At 34.8% G+C, this 15,148-nt stretch overlaps 1 long non-coding RNA gene across 1 annotated transcript; it reads right to left on the reverse strand.

Moving 5' to 3' along the window:
* Window positions 1-10,154: 10,154 nt before the first annotated feature.
* LOC149623221 (uncharacterized) lies at window positions 10,155-10,812 on the reverse strand. The gene is made up of 2 exons (XR_016374920.1): window positions 10,449-10,812; window positions 10,155-10,373 (listed from the first exon to the last, which is right to left on the reverse strand). It is a non-coding gene; the product is annotated as an uncharacterized LOC149623221 (long non-coding RNA).
* Window positions 10,813-15,148: the final 4,336 nt, after the last annotated feature.

Genomic DNA, 15,148 nt, shown 5'->3' on the forward strand with positions numbered 1-15,148 from the left:
TGTGGAATGTTTATTTAATTAGTTTTCAAGCAAAACCGGCAACTCTGATTTGATAAATAGAATTAAAATTACGTTTTGTTTTTATCAAGGTAAAAATTACACTTTCTGTTTTATTTTATTTTCTAAATTTTAAAAGATAAAATGGACCTGCAGTTTGTCGCGAAAGTTTTTATTTTTACCTACGATTGGCAATCATTTAATATCTCATAAGGGTTTAGTACAGTCAAAGGTGGAGTGCTGCTAATAGTCTATTATGCTATTATTTTTTTTTTTTTTGGTTCTTTTATTAGAGGTAGGGCCCGCGGGATGGGTCGGGATGCGAAGGTACAGTGAACGTTTGAGTTGTGGGAGATTGAGAGAGAGGGGATGACCCAAATTCTTTTTTAACTTTTAAAGGTTTTTTCTTTTTTTATGAATTGAAAGTATGTTAGCTCGTCTCGCTGGCGCGCTGGGGTTCAATTATTTTGGGACTCCCCTCTGTATCTATGTCTCTGTCATTATTAGCTTTTATTTAAAATAATTAGGAACTTTATACGCCCGTTATACAATACCTTTAATCCTTAAATTTATTTTGAAACGAAAGTTCAAGTTGCGTAAAACCAAACGCGAACGTGTACGTAAAGATCAGGGAGCCCTGCGGTCCTATATAATTCCTATAAAATCCTATATTTTTTGGGACCTGTTCTATATTATCCTATAATTTCCTAATAATATCCTATATTTTTGACTTAGTCCAAGTTCTAGTGTAGTTTAGCATCAAATTTACTAGGGTTGTAAGTCGGAAAATTTTCCGCGGAAAATTTTCCGCGGAAAATTTTCCGCTCGGAAAATTTTCCGGAAAATGACCGAGCTATATTTTTCCGGAAAATTTTCCGTATTTTTCCGCTACCTGTTTTTCAATTAAAAAGTTAAAACTTTAAAACTTTTCAATTGCCTTTCTTTTCAAAACATTCATTATTTGGTTTTAGGTGAATTCGGAGGGGTAAAAAATTGTCCAAGGGCACAGAGTCTAGTGACCCCTATTCTCTATAGGAAAAGCTCACTCATTTGCTATCGCTTGCATGCATAGGGTTACTGTTTGCTCTTATGACGGTATAAGGCGTTAGAGAGTCGAGACCTAACCGTTAAGAGACCCAAGTGAAACTAAAATTATCAGGCATAAAGGATAGTGATCGTCTGCGTCATTGTAAGGGAAACGAGGTGTTATGTTGTTAATGTTATTAAGTTTGTTAACCCTGTTTTAAGTCACAAATTATGGGAAAATCAACCACTAATATTTGGTGGTACTTTAATAGATCTACTAAAGATGGCAAAATAACTGGAGAATGTTTTAAATCTTTAAAAGTTAGATAAACTGACTCAAAGCTCACATAATTGCTAGTTTTATATTTTTCCGATTAGCGGAAAATTTTCCGCTAAGAGGAAAATTTTCCGGAAAAGTTTCCGGAAAATTTTCCGCGTTTTATTTTTCCGGAAAATTTACAACCCTAAAATTTACCAAAATTTAAGGTCTTTTATCGAGATCACATTTGACTAGACACCGAAATTGCGGATATTTGAGCATTTTTAGTCCTATATTTTCCTATAACAATCTCTTTTTTCTCCTATAAAATCCTATAACAATCCTTTTTTCTCCTATAAAATCCTATAACAATCACTTTTTTCTCCTATAAAATCCTATAACAATCTCTTTTTTCTCCTATAAAATCCTATAACAATCCTTTTTTCTCCTACAAAATCCTATAGCAATTCCTTTTTTCTCCTATAAAATCCTATAACAATGCCTTTTTTCTCCTATAATATCCTATAACAATCCCTTTTTTCTCCTATAAAATCCTATAATTCCGGGAAAAAAATTCCTATTGATCCTATAAGGAATTTAAACTTTTGGCTGGGCTAACTGACGTATAGATTTCTACACCATCATTTTAATTTGAGGTTAGGGGGGAAGGCACGGGGAAGGGAGGAGAAAGGAGATTATATAATCGTCTATAGCTAATGCGAACAGGCCATTTTGTAATCGGGTGATTTCCTTAGACAAAACGGGATAAACGTGACGTTGATCACGTAGGCATTTTTTTCCCGCTTCTGCCTCTGTTCTCGTATTACCTTTCTTAGGACTCTCTTCTATCATTTAAGGCTCGAAATTAGAATAGCCGATGGCACGTGGGTTTTGTTCTGACTAGGCCTAGACTGACTTATATAATTCGTCACTAAAATATAAACCGAATTAGGCTTAGTCATTTAAATATATATTAAATATATTATTTCTACAGGCCTTTTAATTTATTCAGTGAATTATTTCGAAAGAGTTTTTCTCTTTTAAAGGTGAACAATAGTTCTTATTTTCATCGTAATATCCTAATGGGCATATTTAGGAAACAGGAACAAGTTGTTTTAGAGTAGTGACATCTAGTATTAACTTAGCGTAGACTATAACGCGGTAAAAGGTTGGGAACTGAAATTTGTCTATAATAGAAGGACAAACTGCTTTTATATTCCGGCGGTATGTCATTAAAGCCAATTATAAAAATATACAGTATACACTTAACATTTAAAATGAAAGCGAGTTTATAAAGGTTTTTTTTCTTTATTTCTTATCTCTGAACGAAAAATTCAAAACGTTTTTGACATAGTTTATATTTCATAAAAGAGGGACGCAAAAAAAATAATAATAATAAATTAGGGGAGAACGGGTTCATTTTAATTACGCCTATTTAATGATCTATTATCGAGTAATTAAACCGGCCGGATGTTACATATTTCTTAATACACTCCGCGATATGGAAATTACAATTATTAGGGGATTTCCCCATTTTTTTTTTTTTTTACAAAATTTTGTAAATATAATTTATTAATTTGGAAATGTGACAAAATGTTTTAACGATTAACTTAATCGTGTTAATTAGTAAAAAAGAAACCTTAATGGTCTTTGTCTATTTTGGAGTAACGGCGATCGCTCAATTTTCGCAGGCAAATCGGTACATAGCGCCATTTTCTGAGGTGCAATGCTGCCAGACCCTTTTACAGACTGAGAAATAAGACGGTAGCCCTGGACAAATGTCCACTTTAAAAATTAGCTTGGCCAGTTTAAAAATTAAATGCTTGGGGGTCTACTGGCCTTGTGGTCAAAGTGTGTCCAGTTTATTTCATTAAAGTACTTGGGCTCTACCGGCCAACTGACCAGTTTAAAGAAATCCTGATTTCCAGGGCCGGAAATAAGCACAGGACACTGGACAATGTCCAATAAAATTTTAAAATGTCCAATAATTTTTTTAAAAACTAAGGGCAGGGTTGCCACAGTACCTGGAAATCCTGGAAAACCTAGAAAAGTCAGGGAATTTTAAAAGTTTCGACAAAGTCAGGGAATTTGATTTTAGTGTATAAAATTTCTGGGGATGAAAGTTTCTCCTCATCCTCTCTTAAGACAGAAAACTCTCGAGTAATCCTTAAAAATGTCTAGAATTGTTTTTGTAAAGTAAACGCCTTTAAAAAAATCTCTTAGACTGTAGTTAAAATATTTCTTAATCATTTTGGTGCAACAAATACATTGGGAAACTTAATGTAGAGAGTTTATTTAATTATAAGCACTTAAAACGTGCTGTAAACATTAACGCTTTCGGCCTAAAAAGTCAGGGAAAATGGCAGAAAAGGTCAGGGAAAATGGCAGAAAAGGTCAGGGAAAAACTGGAAAAGTCAGGGAATTTGGTTCTGAAAATTCCGTGGCAACCCTAAAGGGGGTCACTGGACGTTTTGACCAATACGTTTTCCGAAGTTTTGATACCTTGATTATGATGATGGGACAGTGTTTTTGCACACTCCAGTGCCCAATAAATTTTCCAGTCAATCACTTGACACATGTCCTATAAGATTTTTTTCTTATTTCCAGCCCTGCACTTTTCCCCAGTATTTTTTGGACTGATTGTCGGCTGCTATTCATTCCGTTTTCAGACAAAGAACATTCTTGAACGATATATTTTTGTTTGAGGCGAACTTTAATTGGTTTAATTTCAACAACTATTTAACTAAATTGGGAACCTTAATTTCGAAACGTGGAAGAAAATAATGAAAACTCAAAGAATACGCGGGATAGACGCTGCCAATTTTAAAACTGCGCCTTCTAGTTCTCTGAACTATGAATCAGCCGATAATCAGTTACCAAAACCAAAACCACATGCCCACGCACTCACAAACAAAACAAAACCTTCTCTCCCTAAATGGCGGTCGATCACGTGATCATCATCATATCTTTCCCAGATTCTTGAGACATAAACGGCGCTCAATTGGACTAGTACTATTAGGCTAAGATTTAATTAGGGTTGGGTCGTATGCTAATTATTATTACTACGAGATGAATCATTAAAATAACTTGTACAAATATGAAACAAGCGGAAATAATTGTCAATTATTTGTATATTTATTTGTTTACAAATATTACCACTTTACGGTCTATTAGTTTTTCTTATTTAATTTCCCCTTAATCATACATACGGCGTGTTTAAATAATTCAAATGTCATATTGTCTATCATCCGGGGAAAAAAAAGAAAATAAGTGATCAAAATATCAAATACAAATATTTAATTTTAACGTAATTCCGGCCTATATCTATAAGCAGAAGTGAGATGAGACTAGAAGTGAAGGGCTCTAGCATTGGTAATAGATCCTGTCCTGGCATTAGTGAACAAATTTGAGGATTTTACGCCGCTTCAATCGCGCCTACTCTACAGAGAAAAAAATTGGTCGAGTTCCAAAAAAATTTCTTACCCCCTTCCCCTCAGCCTAAAGCGGCGAAACACGGACGCGGGTGCTTGAATCTAGTTCGGCCGTATACCACCGCTAGCGTCTCACGTTTTGGAGGGAAAATTCTGAAACCGCCATCAGAGGGCCAACGGTTGGTGTGTTATCAAGAATATTCACTTTCGCCGAGTAAGAATTTGGTTACCTCGATACTTCTAGTCTCATCTCACTTCTGCTATACGGGATAATTTATCTTTTGTTTAAAAGTGAAGCCGTTTTTTAGGGGATTGGGTTATTTTGGAGTCCATTGACTCTGATTATGACGTATTAATGTCAATCTTTAGGGGAATCTCAGGGGGAATATATACGTGTATATAGTTTCTTCTCAGGGAAAAAAAGTAGTTTTTTTTATTAGATTCAAGATGGTTTTAGGGAATATCCAGTTGTATTTTTATTAATGGCTTAAGATGGGGATGATTCGAGATTAAAAGACGTCTATGTATACCCATCTACGTCGTCAGTTTTTGCCCCGTAGACATTTTTATTGGGTTGAATGGTCTCGAATTTTTAATTTATCTGTCTAAATCTTACGTTACGTAATTTATTTTTTTTTCTTCCCAGAATTCAAAGTAACGTAAAAAGAATCACTTTTGATTATGTCAATTGTATTAAAGCTATCTACCGTATTTTTCTTTTACGTTGTTGAATTTTTGATTGATAGTTAGAGGATATTTTTAGGTAGGACTGTTCACGAGCTCGAGCCAGCTCGGGCTCGTGACGAGCGAGCCGAGTTCGAGCCGAGCCGAGCCGCCACTTTTGCGGCTCGATTAATTAACGAGCGAGCTTTTTTATGGTCGAGCCGAGCCGAGCCGATAGGCATCGAGCCGAGCCGACTCGCGAGCCGGCTCGCGAGCTTAGTCACTGATATAGTGCTTTCCTTTTAGTCTTTATTCTCTCCACCAATAGCGTTCCGTTGTATCTTTACATGAAATAAAGCGTGGGAAAAATCTCTCGTCTCTAACCTTGAGCATATTTTAAAGAGCGGGTTTTACTGAACCACTACATTCCTAAACATGGGATGGCATTTATAGTCATTCTCAAGTTTGACGTTAGTAGTAGCAATTTTTTTTAATCATGTATATGTTAATCGAGCCAGCTCGGCTCGGCTCGATCATTTTCGAGCCGAGCCGAGCTAGAGCCGAGCCAAGACCCAGCTCGGCTCGAGTCGAGCCGAGCCGCCGTTTTTTTGACTCGAGCCGAGCCGAGCTTTTAAAAAGCTCGCTCAGCTCGGCTCGTGAACAGTCCTATTTTTAGGTTACTTCAAATTCTTCGTTCTTGATATTGTTATTATTATTAATTTTTAAGATTTTGGCCGCCATTTAAAAAGATGGCAACAAATCGAACCCAAAAAACCATTCAGCTCGTCTATAGGTTAAAGGAAACCAGTGTACTAAATATTTGCGAAATCGGTTGAAACGGGCGGACTTTGTTACATAGAGAAGATTATTTACATTTCTGGGTGCCATTTATTAAGATGGCGGCGGATTGGAAAAATATTTCTTAGTACGCGCCTACTACTTATGAGTAACGTTCCTGCAAATTTTCAGCCTCCTAGTTCAAGCGGTTTGGGCTGGGCGTTGATTATCAGTCAGTCTGTCAGTCAGGACTTTGATTTTATATAGATATAGATGTTTCATGAGTGTGACCAGAAATATATTACTTTAAGGTAATATATTTCTGGTATGACACAACCTATACTTCGTAATGCTAGAGACTTACAGTTACAGCTTGAGCTAGTTCGAGAAAGACAAGCGAGAATTGATTACACTCCGTTTTGCAGTCCACTTTCCCATTTAGTCTGTATTAAACCTTTGACAGCGCCTCACCAACGTTCACTTACGTCACTTCGTGACAAACTCTCAGTTACCAGTGACAAACTTATGAAACATATCTTATGAACTTATGATATTTTGAACGACCAAAATATTAAAACTATAAATTAAATTAATAAAGAGGTTTTATAATTATACAACTCTTTGGCCATCAATGTTTGAAGGTGTCATGCAGGCCCTGAAATAGTTTTTATTTATATAAATGGGTTGGGAAATTTTCAAGGTTAGTTTTAATTGACATAATTTAATGGAATTGTTAAGTGGGTGTATTATTTTGGGGTGCGATTTTTCCAATTTATACTTATAGTGAACCGATTTATAGATCGTAGGTGTTTATATAACATTTTAAGCTCGTGATGTAGGTAGCTTAGTCCCGGGAAAAAATGGCACTACACCCACGTGTAATTAAAAGTTCGTTACGTAATAATTACTGAAAAAAAATATTCAAAAACCTATTCCGTTTTGGGATACGTAGATAGTTTTTTATTTTATCGAAATTTGTTGGTTGATTTGAAATAATTAAGAAATGTCCCCGCGTTCTTTTTAACGGAGAAAGTGTACCACATTTATTGGGGTCAAAAGTTGAGCTTTCGATGTTGAAGGAAACATTTTATATACTTAACGAAGTTCCCAGCAGAGTCCTGCACAGGCCGGGCTTTCCACATTTGAAAAAATTATCGGGCCGGGCCGAACTTGATTCTCATTTATCCAAAATTCAAGTGAAAGATAATTTAAATGGGTATAAGCTTCTAAGAACAAATGTGACGTTGTGACGAACTATTATCAAGTGAAACACTAAAGTAACTATGAATTCAATTCATTGATGTTATGTAAAAGGATATAAAAATTACAACTGCACTACGTGTAACGGGCCGGGCATGTTCAATTCATGTAATGTGTCGGGCCGGGTCGGAAAACCAATATATACTCGGACCCGGGCCGGGTTTCGGACTATTCCAAAATGCTAAATCCCGGGTCGGGCTCGGATCGGGCCTGAAAAATTCGGCCCGTGCAGTTCTCTGGTTCACAGTACGAACCACTCTTTTTAGAAACATTAGACTGTGTTTAAATTGTTTTAACATGGAAAATATACTGAAAATCTTTCGTGAACTCAACATTGAAACGCAGTCACGCTTCCTTTTTAAACTTCAATGATAGGCTTATTTATGTGGCGGAATATTATCAATTGGAGTTGGGCTTAACAATGTTGTGGAAGCTTTAAAACGAGGCTATTAGAAAAATTTGATACATTGGAACATAGCAATATCTTGAAATAATGGAGCCGTCAAATTAGGATTTGTATAACCTCGTACAATGGAACATTCAAATTAGGTTTAAAGTTACATTGAAATTAGGCTTAACATTATCTTCAAAAATTGTAACATTCAAATTAGGCTTAAAGTTACATTGAAATTAGGCTTAACATTATCTTCAAAAATTGTAACATTCAAATTAGGCTTAAAGTTACATTGAAATTAGGCTTAACATTATCTTCAAAAATTGTAACATTCAAATTAGGCTTAACATTATCTTGAAACAATGGAACATTCAAATTAGGCTAAACATTATCTTGAAACAATGGAACTTTCAAATTAGACTTAGCATTATCTTCAAACAATGGAACATTCAAATTAGGCTTAGCATTATCTTCAAACAATGGAACATTCAAATTAGGCTTAACATTATCTTGAAACAATGGAACTTTCAAATTAGGCTTAGCATTATCTTCAAACAATGGAACATTCAAATTAGGCTTAGCATTATCTTCAAACAATGGAACATTCGAATTAGGCTTAACATAATCTTTTATCAATGGAACATTCGAATTACTTCTAATGAAATAATTCAACCTTCGAATTAGTCTTAATGAAATAATTCAACCTTCGAATTTGTCTTAATGAAATAGTGGAACATTAGGCTTAGAAACAACTTGAAACAGCGCAACATTTAAATTAGGCTTAACATCAACATGAAACAATGGAACATTTAAATTAGGCTTAACATCAAAATGAAACAATGGAGCATTTAAATTAGGCTTAAGAATATCTTAAAATAGTGGCGCATTCAAATTAGGCTTAGTGATTACTTAAAATAGTTGTACATTGAGCCATAGCCTATATATTGAGCTTAAAAACGATTAGCACACTCGAAACAGGCTTATTTGAATCAACTCTTTAGAAACTATTTTTCATTCTTTCTTAACATTTACAAGGAAATAAAATAACTGTTCGAAGAAGAAGAAGCTCTTCTCACTTTTTCCACACTCAGATAGATCGTCGAGAGATTTAGATCATAGCTCGGCTAAGAATACTTGGCCAAATAAAATACCACGCGTAGAACGTGATTTTAGTCACGTATGTAATCCTAAACAAGTTATAATTTTTATACCCGTCTTTGATTCGAAGATCTCTATTCGAGATTATATAACTATTTACTCTTAAGACTTGGCCAGGGTTACTATATAACTTAATTTGAACGCCTAAAGTTAATTAGAATACTTGGAAAGTTCGAATATCGATCCAAGAATGTAATGGGTAAATTCCGAGAACATTAGTAATATCATACGTATATACGATATGTTCCATAAGTATGACACTTCCTATACTTCGTACTGAGAGGTAGTTCGAGAAAGACAAGAGAGAATTGACTACACTCGGTTAATTTTGCAGCTCTTCCATCTTCCTATTTAGTCTGTACTAAGCCTTTGACAGCTACTCACCAGGCGTCGCTTTACGAGAATCTATGACGTTCACCTATGTCACTTCATCACAAAATCTCAGTAACCAGTGACAAACTTATGGAACATATCTTATGAACGTATGGTAATATTTTAGTTTCTGCATTTTTCGATAAAAAACAAAAATGTGTAAGCCTTTTGCCAAAATATCTCCGTTAACTATCAAAAGATTAAGAAAGAATTGGCATTTTTTGAAAATTAGACACACATCAAATTTCTTGGCCAAATATGTCCCAATCAATTGCATTTATTTATCATTTTGAAAATACTAACTTTTATTTAGTTAAAATTAGGAGTAATTCCAATTCAAACAAGAAATTGTTTATTATTCGTTTGACATAAAACGGGGCGACCTCTGACCTCAAATATCTCGGGTCACAGATGGAATTTGAATCTAAAACGTTTTTGGCAACCTTGCCTGACTATTTCCCCACTGAAAAATTTTAAATTTTGGCAACTATAACTAAATTTGGAACTATATCAATATAATCTTAACGAGGTAATGAGAATTGTGTAAATATCTCATTTAAACTTTGCACTAAAGCGGAACTTATACTTTTATCATAAATAAATACGAAATTAGAGACAACCGAAACTGACATCTAAATAACGCGGAAGCTTATTTTCACCGTTAAAATTCCAACCCTTCTTTTCATTTTTTAAAAAAAAAATTAAAATTCTTTTATATTTAGGCCTATAAGTATAATCTATTCCATCTGTTTAAGAAATACCATCAACCAATCAAAAACGGTTGTTTCTTTTCTTACAAAGACCCAAAGACGCGATGTCAAAACAAAATTTTTATTTCAAACAAAACGAAAAACTTTAACTAATTTCTTCCGCGTTTTGTAATATTTCTTTTTAAAATTTGTTTTTTTTACGTTAACCAAACTCTTCAAAATTTGAGTGACATTGAAGATAATTACGATGTCATTAGGTTTTTATTCCTTGCTTGACAAATCTCGCAAATACTCTAAGAATTTTCTTCACCCCCTCCACCCAGATCCTGTAAACATATTTATATTAAGATGGTGAAAGGTTTTATACGTAATTTTTAAACAAGAAATACTATTGTCCTTACAAAGTAGATTCGATTTGTTCCGAATTGGACTTGGAAATGGAAAAGAAGTAAAATCAACTTAAGTCTAACTGATGATGTAGTGGGCGTTTTATTTTTCGATTGTTTTGACAAATTATAATTGGACCCCCTTTATTTAGTCGGAATTTACAACGTCTCGACGAAAATAACAGTCAATGCCATTTTACCGAAATAATTCTAGTTATTTTAAAGGGTTTTTTTCTTTTTCAAAAATCTGTACCGAATAAATTAACGCTTTAATCGCCGTAACTATTAATTAATTAATTAATTAATTAAAATATTCGTTAGTGGGTCGATCAAAAATACAGTATTCAAACGCTCGCATTGAAAAGATCTCCAAATTATAACTACTTCGCATTAGAATTTTATAGTTTATTGATCTTAAATTCATTTCATAAAACTTAAGAAGATTATGGTATCTTTTTAAGTATAGTATTTGAGTGGCTTGGTTTGCCCCGAAAGACTTATAAAAACTAGTTTTTTTAGTTCGAATTAAAGGACCACTTGGTATTATTTCCAAAATTTCCCAGTAAATTTCAATTTATTTCAAGAATATTTGAGATACGAGTGTATTTTTGGAAATACAGGGGGTTTCCGAAAGGTCTTTCAGAAATTAAGGGGAATGCAATGTTCTTTGGGAAATCGATTTTCAATCGAAAATGTAACTTCTATATCTCCATTTTGCCGTCCGGGGCAACGTTTTCGAGTTATGTTGGAGTATTTTACGGATGACACCTTAAATTTTAATTAAGAAACTGAAAGACAATGATTTCTAATTTAATTAAGGGGCCATCCATAAAACTCGAAACATAACTCGAAAGCCGTGACCAGGACGACAAAACAGGGTTACCACAGTACCTGGAAATCCTGGAAAAGTCAGGGAATTTCAAAACAGGCCGAAAAGTCAGGGAATTTTAAAAGCTTTGGCAAAGTCAGGGAATTTGATTTTAGTATGTAAAATTTCTGGGGATGAAAGTTTCTCCTCAACCTCTCTTAACACAGAAAACTCTTGAGCAATCCTTAAAAATGTCTAGAATTGTTTTTGTAAAGTAAATGCTCTCTAAAAATCTCTCAGACTGTTATTTATAGTTAAAATGTTTCTTAATCATTTTGGTGCAACAAATACATTGGAAAACTTACTGTAGATCGAGTTTATTTAATTATAAGCACTTAAAACGCGCTGTAAACATTTACGCTTTGGGCCTAAAAAAGTCAGGGAAAATGGCAGAAAAGGTCAGGGAAAACCTGGAAAAGTCAGGGAATTTGGTTCTGAAAATTCCGTGGCAACCCTGCAAAATATCATTGAAGTTACATACACCTTCGTCTCGAAATCGCTCAAAGAGTACTGACCTTAATTTCTGACATCCCCTTACAGAAACACCCTGTATTCTATATTTGAAGGCGGGGGGGGGGGCAATTGATTCTCTCACTGCCTTTTTATGTATTGGCTCTAAACAGTAAATATAAAAGTTTAATCTTTAATCTTTAAGAAGTCCACGCACTTCAAACTTAATCTCTTGAACCTTTTAAAGTAAAAATTCCTTTAGTTTCGATAGATTTCAAGTTATATCTCCATTTAACTTAATTGTTCGTATCTTCTTTAAGTGATACCAGAAGGGGATAATAGAAGAAGGTTGACACTCGTATCGTCTTTATGCTTTAGTTATGTAACATGATTCTTCCCAGGCTCATGCTCTCTTTTTGTTTCATCATCAAACTTCAGATGGGTATCGCACCGTGCAGGGTGAATTCTATAACTGTATGTTACTAGATCCTCAGCAATCAACCCAAAAACTTGATTGTCTTGACGTGGGACAAAAACGTACAAGCGCATGCGCCTGGGAAAATAGTTAAGCAGCGCTAATAGAGTAATGAAGAGGGAACCATTTATCGCGTAAACCTTTTTTCAAATGTTTTGCATGTTGGGAAGAGTCATGTTACAATTACCCCGCTTTATGGTCTCTCATAGAGAAGTATTATATACTTCTGGTGACACTTATTTAGCTCCTTTAAATAAAAATAAGTTTCTATCATGGCCCTATTGCTCCTCAAACACGTGACATATTTGTACACGTATTCAACGAAAAACTAAATTGGAGAAATTTATACATTTCTTTCTATAGGTATTTACATTGTTTCGTATTTCAAAACAAAGGCTAGATAACGTTATTTTTTGAAAATTACAAAAATTTTACTTTCATCTGGGTGTAATTTGCGCCAAAACTAAATGACCCGTATAACCTTAATCATACGGTATTATTATATTCTCAATTTATATAAAAAAAACAATGGTAATTATTGAGAGGTATCATTTGCCTTCTCGGAATCATTGCGTTTCCAATTTCAAACTGGTTAAGGGTTAACATTTTTAATGAAAGTTCTTCTTAACTTGATCTTTGAAAAACAACGTAAAAAGTTGTCGAAACAAAACCCGAAATCTCTTGGGGAAAATATTTACTTATTTATTTAAAATAAATAAATAAAAAGAATTAAATGATACGAATGGGTCGCCTTACTTAAACGAATAAAAGAAATTATTATACACCTTGATGTTGAAATTAACGGTTTTATGTTAAACGGGTCAAGGATATACGATCCCCCATATTAGAAGTTAATCATTGGAAGTAAGTTGAGGTTTTAATTGGTGTAACGGTTGTGTTTTGTTGAGCTGTATTTATTTTCATCGGGTTATGGATTTCTTTCGATATTAGAAAACCATTTTCAAGTGTTATTGTGTACCAATTGTATACGTGGGAAAGATCAGGCCATATTTTACTATTATATTACGCGTGGTACAGATCAGCGAAACACTTATCAGGAAATTTTGGCCAAATTGTAGATTTACCTAATTAGAAATACCGAAGACCAGTAGTTAGGAGTTTTGTTTACAAGAAGTGAGGGAGTTACGCGATGGTCCGAGGTGCTAATTTCAAATTGTCTATGAAATCAGGGATAGATTTAATTTTAGAAGTAGGAATGGAGAACAGAGTAATCTGGGCGCCCGTCAAAGTCCCGGACCTCCTTCCACGGGACGGGACGGGGGTATGAAAGAAGAGGCGGGTCATAGCGACAGAGGTCAAAAGGAATTAGGTATTTTTCGCCGTCCCCGTCAGCCGTCAGCAACGTCATCAAAACGTAGTTTAAGTGAGCTAATAAGATCATTTAAACTTTTCGTGTTGGAGGTAGGGGCTCTATACTGGGCTATGAGTCGGAATAACTGAAGTAAATACTAACCGTTCTCAATTCCTGCTACAAACTGCAGTGGTTTCGAAATTTTAGGCAGCGTAATTTGCGATCTCCTCCACACTGTATTTAATTTCTCAAATTTCAAATTATTTCAACCCTGTTTTTATTGTTTTATCGCATTGTGAATAGCGCAGCCAAGCGTGTACAATTTTACTTTGAAGTTAGTTAATTCACAGCCCCTTTATACGTAAAGAAATCGAGAATTGAACATTCTTTTGTTTCAAGCGTAACTTTCATCTCTGCGGTTTTAAAAGCATCACCAATTTCTGCGCGCGTCTGTCCGTCTATAATTTTAGATTACGGGCGGTTTTTACGTTGAAAGCGACTAGGTGTTTCGAGCCGGAAGACTGATTTCGAATGCAAAATCTTATTCTGACGTTTTTTTTCATATTTCACTCGCCCTTGACCAATAATCAGGCACCGTAACCAATACATTCCTTATACATCATTTACACTATCCCTTTGTAGAGGAGCGAAGACAACCAATTGTCCTCACATGTTGGAGTTTTTTTAATAATTGACTGTTGATCTTGACCATATTAGAATGAGTACATGTGGGTCTAGGACACTTAAGGAGATGGTTCACTTTTTATGACGTTCTTTTCTCTAAATATGTGATTCTTTCAAAACTCTAAGCTGATGTATTTCGGCAAGAAGTGATATCTAGTTTATTAGGGAGAAGAATAAATTCGCCACATTTCCAGCTTTATCCCCAGTCCAAACGTAGGTCCGGAGTTAATCCCCGCCGCCTCTAAATTACAACCAGCATCTCATTGGTTCTTGAAAACTCACGTCAGCGCGACGCGAATGACGAATACTACGTATTTTCCGACTGAGGAGAGTGTAGCGAAATATCCCGGCCTCCTTTTACGTCCCCCCATGTATTTTGAAAGGGGGACTAGGACTATGTCGGGCGAATACTTAGGCATCTTATACATTCTCCCTAATAAACTAGATATCACTTCTTGATTTCGGCTTATGATTGACACAGGCGCAGGAATTTGACGGTGATTTGGCGTTTCACAAACTTAAGGGATTTCCATGAAAATGTTTACATATTGTTTTTGCGGTTTAAGGATGGAAAAATGTCATTGAACATTCTTGACTCATAATCGACCATAGAACCCACTGTACTTCGATTGTTTTAAACCTGTTGGAACACAATAACACAATGTATACTTAAAACTTAATTTTACAGGTAATTTTTAGCCACGAGAGATTCTGACTTTTCCTACAAATAAAAGCTCAATTAAAAATTGGTCAGCTAAGGAAAATGACAGACGGTCAGTGCAAGCCTTTAAAGGGAGGCTGAAATGGAAAATCAAGTGATGTTTTTTTATCGATTCTTCAACTAATTATAAGACCAATCTGGATAGTGAAACATCCAGGAAATACCTCCGAATGATTTTAAAATTCATTTTAATTTGAGATTTCAT

Source organism: Phalangium opilio, unplaced genomic scaffold (assembly GCF_054372755.1).
Source record: "Phalangium opilio isolate 3A_F unplaced genomic scaffold, DU_Popi_V2 ptg000113l_1, whole genome shotgun sequence".
NCBI classification, from domain to species: domain Eukaryota; kingdom Metazoa; phylum Arthropoda; class Arachnida; order Opiliones; family Phalangiidae; genus Phalangium; species Phalangium opilio.